Raw genomic sequence first — 8720 nt, 5'->3', positions numbered from 1 at the left:
ACAGCCAAAGAATTGGGAATATTCTTAAGATTAACCAAATCTTCCTGAAATAAATTAAAACATTCTTGATTAAATCTTAGTTTAAAGAGCTATAAAAAAATAGTCATGTATACTTTCATCATATTTGCTGCATTAAAAAAACTCTTTAGAGTTTTTCAAATAACTAAACTAATTTTCTAAAATAGCTCAATTACTTTACTTTGAAAACTTAAAAAAAACTATTTTTCTCTTTGAATTTCCTTGATATAATCTATTACCTATGTAGTCATACTACGAAGATTATTTTCTGAAAAATAAAATAAAAACAAAATTTATTTTTACCGGGATCGAAATATACCACCTTTAAAAATATGAACACTTATTTAAGGCTCACCCTCTATACATAATAAAGGATTATTTGTAAACAATACTTTATTAGTTCATTGTAAATTGTTAAAATTATATCTCTTATCAATACAAAAACAACCATAAAACCATCTAATTAACTGAATGTTTTGTTTGTCTTTTAACAACTTTATCTGGTGAACGAACTAAAAAAGCATGAGCTATAGTTGCTCGACTATTTGACATAATAGTCTGCGACAATAATCCCGAGATGTGTTTACACAGAACTGCAAAACAATTGCATAATTCCTGATTAGCTGCTGTTTCACACATATACGCTAATGAGTTGTCATTATTTATGCTTCAATCGTCTATGATTTCTTTATTGGAATACTCTCTAATAGACGAACACGAAGATAATCTTCCTATCGCAGTCTCAACATCACAACAGATTACGCAAATGAAGTGACCAGGAACCACCACAGGGTCTGTATTTTAATGCATGCGACAGAGATAAATATAAATGACCGGTTGACTGACAGAGAGACAAAATAAAAGCGGCAACACATGGCATACAGTATTGCTGGGTTTTACGTGTGTAGGAAAAATAAGCCTATTTTAAAAAAACATTCATGTATACTACTGAAATGAAGATTACAGCTGTAGTAAAATGAGTAACTAATTGTGAAAAATCAAGTTCCAACCCTAGATGCAACATTTTTCGTAAACGCCTACGGTTTGTGTGGTTTGAAATTTTGATGCAAAATCCGGCAATACCGCATAGATGAAATGTATCAACCCAACTTTTATCTCTTTTAATACGTTTAATTTTCCATTAAGCTGTCTACATCACTGTCATACACGTTAAAATCCAGAACACGCAGTTTCGATGACCAGATCGGTATATCTAACCCAGAGAACCTCAAAAGTTTTTGTTTTTGATTCGCCGGCATTTTCAACCAAAAAGCAACCGGTTATTTAGCCTTCATAGTTAATAACCTAATAACCTTGCATTACGTTCAATAACCTATAGCCGGTTTATTTTTAAAAATCGTACTTGTTTAAAACAAGTAACAATTAAAATATTAGCTGTTTGAATCGTAAATTTCGAAGAAGCGAACGGCACGGATCTTCCAGATATTACGACGATAACAGGAGATCCCGCTCCCCGCTCCCAAAACGAAAATATATGACATCAAACATCAAATGTCAAAAATTAAATCAGGCATCAGGCGAACCAGTGAGTAATAATCAAAACAACGGCCGAATGGCCCTAACTGAATCAGGCCGTAAAACAAAGTACCTACGTGGCATAAAGAATGGCATAGACTACTACTAGCCACCAAGCCCTAGCCAAGTGTAATGGAACCCTAACTTCAAATAGATTCTCTAAATTCTATATTTAAATTTTAACCGACTTTAACGGATTTTCAAGCGGTTCTTCAAAAGTTTTTCCATGGTTTCGCCCAGTTTCACCCACGTTTCACCGTAAATATATTTTATTTGTAGTTTGAAGTCTCTTGAAGCTTAGACTAAAGAATACAAAATTGAAGTTCAAGTAATGAATGAAGGTAATCTTTCATTATCTGTTCATTCAGTCTCCTTATTTTTCTTTGGTATTTGATTAAAAATAACTTGGTTGTAGATTGTAGAACTTGTGAGTTGTGTGGTTTATTTGAACGTTAAGTAATTACTAGTTTTAATATCATATCCATGTCTACTCAAAAAAGTGAGGGTTAGCATTTTATTTAAAATTCATTTTGTACATATACATACCCACATCGCTACAATCTTTTTTGTTTAATCATGCACGATTTAACTAAGTTTATTATCTAAATTTGAAGTAGACCTATGGAGTGTAGAGGTAAGTAAACCTATAGGAAAACTAAATATTTAGTTTTGCTAGGTTAGGTTATTTGAATAACCGGTTAATTTGTGTCGGTTAATTTTGTCAAGTTATTATTTTTTAAAGATAATTCCGGTTAACCTATAACCGGTTTTTTACCAATAACCGCCCATTTCTAATCTAACCCAGCTCTAACCTCAAAATTTTTGTTACTGATTCGCCGCAGTTCAACCAAAAAGCAACCGGATATAATATAGCCTTCATAGTTAATACAAGGTGTCCCAGTATTCCGTGGACATAGAACTACTACGTATTTTTGGAACGGTAAATTAGTTGGGCACAATTTACCTCTATACACAAAATAAACCAAACGATAATTTAAAATTTATGAAGCTTATTGTCAAAAATAATTTGTAACAATGACATAACATCCCGCATTTGTTTCAATGAGTATATTATCGCCTACTTGATTTTAATGCTTGATTTGACCAGATATACTATATTTAGTAGTCAGCTACGGATTTTTTTTTCTCAAAAACTATGCGAGCTGGCATTTATTTACAGAGTACAATAAATATAGCAAATACTAGAAGAACTTTTTATCAAAAAAGAAGTCAGTTATCGTTGAGGTGCAAAACATTTCTGCTAGAATTTATGTAGGAATGAGGGTAGTTTTCGCCTTTCTCGTAACATTTCTAGTTATTTTGTGAAAATCGAATGTTAAAGCGCTTCCAAATCTCATTCAAATCGGAATATCAGTTTTTAAAATATCTTAAAAAATGTGTTAATATTTTTTTAAAAATTTTATGCCCTCTGAACTGACAATCGAAGCACATTTGTATAGAAGTAAATTGTGTTCAATAACTTATTTTGATTCCAAAAATACGTAGCAGTTGTATATTTGTACAGGGTGGGTCAAATTCGACGCTTTTAAATGGAAACACCCTTTTTTATAGGAGATAGACGAAAACTAATATCGGTGTCTGGAGCTCAATTTTCATCAAAAACATAATGGTGAAAACCGCACATCAATATCTGTTACCGTTTCGGAGTTACGGGGTGTTTTTCAAAAATGTGCATTTTTAACAAATCGCTGTAACTTTTTTACTATGGAAAATTTTGTATTTCTATGAACATTTCCAAAGCGCCTTTTTACGTAGAATTTAATGGTTCAAGTATATTTTTTTTTAAATTAATAATTTAAGAGTTATCAACAGAAAAATTGATTTTTTATTTGGGACACCCTCTATATTTTTAATTAACTGAAAAGAATTTAAAATTAACTTTCCAAAAATATAGCATACTTGATATTTTGTTATAATTCCCTTCGAAATACAGAATTTTTAAAAGTTCGCCACTTTTAACTAATAGGCTTTGGACCCCTTATTGATGATATGCCCTTAATGGAACTCGAAAACATATTTTTCCAGCAAGAAGACGCACCGCCTCTGAACGCTGAAGTTATCAGCAAATTTTTGTAGCCAATTTCAAGAATAATTGAATAGCTAACCAAAATCCCAGCCGTTGGCCGTCGAGGCCGTCTGACTTAGTGCCCATGGATCTAATCCTATGGATATATTTGCCGAAGAATAAAGGTTCCTTATTCTTCCGTATAATCTAGACAAGAATTAGAAATACTTAGCAGTTATGAGAGGGTATCTTTCACCCCCACTGAGTTAATGAATACCGCGAGAAATGTTCAAAAACTGCCCCGTCTGTAAATAACAGTAGAAAGTAGTGTCGAACCGTAACCACCGTAATAACAAGGCCGGACAGCTCTGACGTAAAAATCTAGTGACGTCACCAACTGGAGGCCCAAGCAGCGTTGATAATTACGCGATAAAAGTTCAAATTGTGGATCTTTTTTTACTCGCCAGATATATTTCGAAGTTTTAAAATGTCTTTTCCGAGTTTTTAAAAATATTCTAATATATAAAAATAGTTTTAATAGAATACGGAAAAAATCATACCAGTCAATAAATGTTTATCTCTCACTTTTTATCAATCAAATTTAATAGAGGAATATTTTAAGTTCACAATAGTGTATAATATGAGAAAAAAACAATAAAAAAATAGATATTTTTTATAGTATATATTATGTATTTTATCGATATTTCACGCCCCCTGCTCCGAGGCGACAGCGCGGCGCGGCGCGGCCTCGTGTGGCGGCGCCTGTCGTAGCGCGTAGCGGAGTGGTATTGCCGCAGTCCGCAGTTGACAGTCATCGATTTATCGGAAGGTGTGCGGACGTGGTAATTATAATCGATAATAGAAGGGTGAAAAAAGTTGTAAATCTATAAAAAGAGGTGTTTAAACTATAAACTGATTATAAGTGTGTGCAATTATACAATTTAAAAGGTATAATGTCTAAATAATAAGATGTGAATATTATATTTAAAGCTATATTTCTTCTGTTTTCTCAAATATATTTATATGTATTTTCTAAAGCTTTTACTAATCTTTTACCTCACCTCAAACCTTTCATATTTGAAAGTTAAATAAACTACACCCTCTACATCGATTAACTACATGTAATGTACTTTATGTAGTTTTTAAGAGTAACATGTAGTTTTCCGAACCCTGATAGTAACACTGATCAAATTATTAGTCATGCTTTTATCTGTGTTCAATATTAAAGTTATTAACTTGAGTTGAGTAACAGGTTGAGCTTGAAGTAATAAAATAATGTTTTAATGAGTAAAATATGAGGTATATTTTACTAGAATAATTTAAAACTATTCAAGAAAGTACACACAAAACAAGGCAACGCCGCGCGTCTATTCGTTCAATTTCGAGCAAAATAGCGAGGCTCCACGAAGTTGGGGCCTCGCTCGCCAAAGCGAGGCCCCATCGACAGGTCAGATTTTGATGCCAGACGAGACTTCTAGGGTATTAAGATATTCTTTGCAACAGCTAATGAACGTATTATCAGAGTAAGTAAACCGACGAGTAGCGACAGTCCGGTTTTCAATTTTCTTTGCGGCTGCGCGAAATAAGTAGTCTATCTGTCATATGAAGAAGCGAAGTTGCCACTGTTGCCATTTATCAAATATCTCTATATACTCGATTTCAAGTATGCCTCAGGCAACGAATAATTTTTTTAAATTATTTATTAGCTGTAAGATATTGTATACATTCAAATTTAGAAATAAGGATTAAACAAACAAAAAAAATATGTATAAAACTTTATAATTAATTCCACTTCAAATTATGAGCAGTGTATACCATGTTTATAGATTGGTCCCACCACATCAAAAGAGCCGACGCGACGGTTTCTGTCGCTACTCGTCGATCCACTTACTCTGGTATTATGGTGATAAAATTAATTCTACAATTCTCACTAATTTGTTGGAATAGCTCATCAAACGTGTGAATAAAATCTAACTAGAAAGATTTCCTATCTATGTTTAGCTCTAAAATATTTAAATGTCTGTTTCACATTCCACGTCTTCTCCGAATAAAAATATTCTGGAGCAATCGTTTTTTTTTCCTGTGTCACGTCGCACCACAGATAAGGGCATAAAATAACAATATGTAGTATTTTATCAACCCTTGCAATGTCTGTTATTATCGCTATTTAAGAAGTTAAACAATCAGTAAAAAATGGGACATAGGACTGTACAATGAGGACGTATACAGAGGAAAATAAAAAACACAAAGACAAAGTATCATTTTATTATTTAAAATTGCACGTTTTGAGAAATTCCAATAAATACTTCTTTAAAATAAAATACAGAAAATAAATTGTCACTTCACATTTAGTACATAATACAAAAATTAAGCAAAGCTCGGACGGCCTTCTCTAAAAAGGCCTCTGCTTCATATACAGGGTGTCTCAGTAAAAATTAGTCAATATTAGTAATATCTCACAGACCAAAATAATACATACAGTATGGTTAGGGATTGTTTTTACAAGAAAGAACTTTTGTTTAGTTTGGTGCTCTTTGTTTAGTTCGAAACCGGTGAACGGTTTTCAAGATATTTCCATTTAAATGTATTGTATGTTTCTATTTTGATCCATAAAAAAACACTACCAAAATGATAATTTCTTTGTATATTCCATAAAATATTATACTATCTTTGTATATTCCATAAGTATTATTAAACAAGAATACCTATTTCTACTGATATGCCTGAAGAGTATTTATACAGAGCTAAACACACATAACATGTAAGCCCTACCAGAAAAAGCAAAACACATTACTACAACTTATACAAATCCACACCCTGTATACTAAATGGCAAGAAAGTGTTGAATTTTGGATATATTTTTCTATACCATACACCAAGTACTAATTTTACTTACATATATCCAAAATCCCTTTATAAGAACTTACTATTACTGTGTACGCCTATTTCTCAATAAGCCATGATAAAAAGAGAGACAAAACAGAATAAAATGAAGTAAAAATTAAAAAAAACAGTCTCATTAATGCAGTAGGCCAGAACCAATCAACCGACCTCCCAAAGTCCAATGCAAAATTTATAAAAACTTTCAAAAAATATCACAGGAATCAATTTTTTTCGTTATCCAAACAAATTTTTTGACTAGATTTTTATCATTAGGTCTGACCCTTAGAAACAAGTGTTAAAAGAGATAAATTTACGCTAAACCTGCTAATAATTTACTTAAAATATACTAGCTACCATCAAAAACCCATTTTCTTTTTTTTAACGAGAATTAACTACCAATACCAATCCAATTTCGTTACTAGCACTTTTCTGAATTTTCTTCTAATTCTCGTCAACGCCCTAAGTACAAAAAATATCACAACGAAAATACTTCTGATTTTTGTTTCATAAATAAAATAAATAAATATAAAATGTAGATTATAACGAGAAGGAACTAAAAAAATATCAACGTCTTGTAAAACTGTTAAATTTTTATAAATAAATGACCTATCCGTTTGTTGAAAAATTAGCAATAGACATTTATTTAAGGCCTGTATTACACTATCAGGGTGCCCGGTGGCGTAGAGGTACAGGCTCTCGTCTACCAATCTCAAGGTGTGGGTTCGATTCCCACACCCGGCATTTCATCAGCCGACTATTTTTATTAAAATAAAAATAGTTTGGGTACCTAGGTCGACTCAGCCTTAAATGAGTACTTGGGATTCAGAATCCTGAGGTAATAATAGGCGGTTGAATCGTGTAGTGCTAGCCACATTATCTTCCTTGTATACCGAACGGCTCTAGTATAGCAAGCTGTACCTTGCTACTCCCAAGGCGTTAAACGCTATATACGGGAGCTATTATTATTATTACACTATCAAATATCTTTGTCAAATATTTTATTTTAACAAAGAATTTAACAGTTTAATATGTGCGATTTTATAAAATATTTTATATTAACAATGTTAAATTTTTCATCAAATATCTTTTATAAAAGATCTATGACAAAGTAGTTTGATAGTGTAATACTGGCCTTAATCAAACTAAAGTATGTCCAACGACAACATTCAAAAAATCACAGAAAATACACTTTACCTGTAAATTAAAGCTTGATTTTCATGCATCCGTTATCCGACGATACGATGATACGCATTAATTTTATTGGTTGAATTTAAAGACTTCCATTAGTTAGAAAATTAGGAGGTTTTATTTTTTGACTTTTTTTTATTTTATTTTTTGAATTTATTTATTTATTTTCAATGAAAATGCAATAAATTCAAATTGACTCCGATCATCAGATGTACGATTTGCTTCATAGATTACTTTAGATTACCCACTCCCATGTTATTTGAGGAGCCGTATTTTAGCGGCATCTAGTAGGATAAGGAACAGTTTTTTGCACATTAAAGAAACCCATATTACCGACATCATTACCGCCTTTATTTGAATCGCTGTTCTTTCCATTTTTATAATCAGATTTCAACTATTAAGCTACAAGTTCTAGTTAAACCTAAGTTTTGTCTTTTTAAGACAAAACTTAGGGCTAACTAGAGCTATTAGCTTAAATTAATTTCTATTGTGAATATACTCTGTTTTTTTTCTCAGGTAAGATTTCGACAGACGATGACAGAAGAAAAGCAGATGACGTCCCATACCAATCTATTTATTTTCTAATATTTTTTAAGTTAACGTCGTCTCTAGTTGTTTTTAACCAGTTTTATTGGTTTATTTCAAAAATGACAGATCATATTTCAATTATATTGGTTTGACGGAACGGTGAACAATAAACGGACGCCGATGCGTATGAACTCGCCTTTAGATTTTTGAGGATTGTCAAACTCTTGCCAAATTATAGGTTATAATTTTGTGTCAACTTTCAACTTATGTCAAATATCTGCGTTTTGGAAGATGATACATTTTGATTCGTGTTATTACGTGTGTTTTGTGTCTTTTGAAATCAAGTGGAGGAAAAATCGAGGGAAAATTAACTGTAGACCCAGAGCACAGTTTATAGTTAATACTCGGTGCCCAGGTAAAAAGTCTTATACACCAATAAAGTTACCATCAATAAAGTTTGTATATTCTCGTCATAGATAAGTGCATCTCGTATATGGTACAAGGATCGTACTAATTACTAAACATATACTAAAAACTGGAG

This window comes from Sitophilus oryzae, unplaced genomic scaffold, assembly GCF_002938485.1.
Source record: "Sitophilus oryzae breed Bouriz unplaced genomic scaffold, Soryzae_2.0 scaffold_1515_pilon_pilon, whole genome shotgun sequence".
NCBI lineage: Eukaryota > Metazoa > Arthropoda > Insecta > Coleoptera > Curculionidae > Sitophilus > Sitophilus oryzae.
This window is presented reverse-complemented; position numbering follows the sequence as displayed.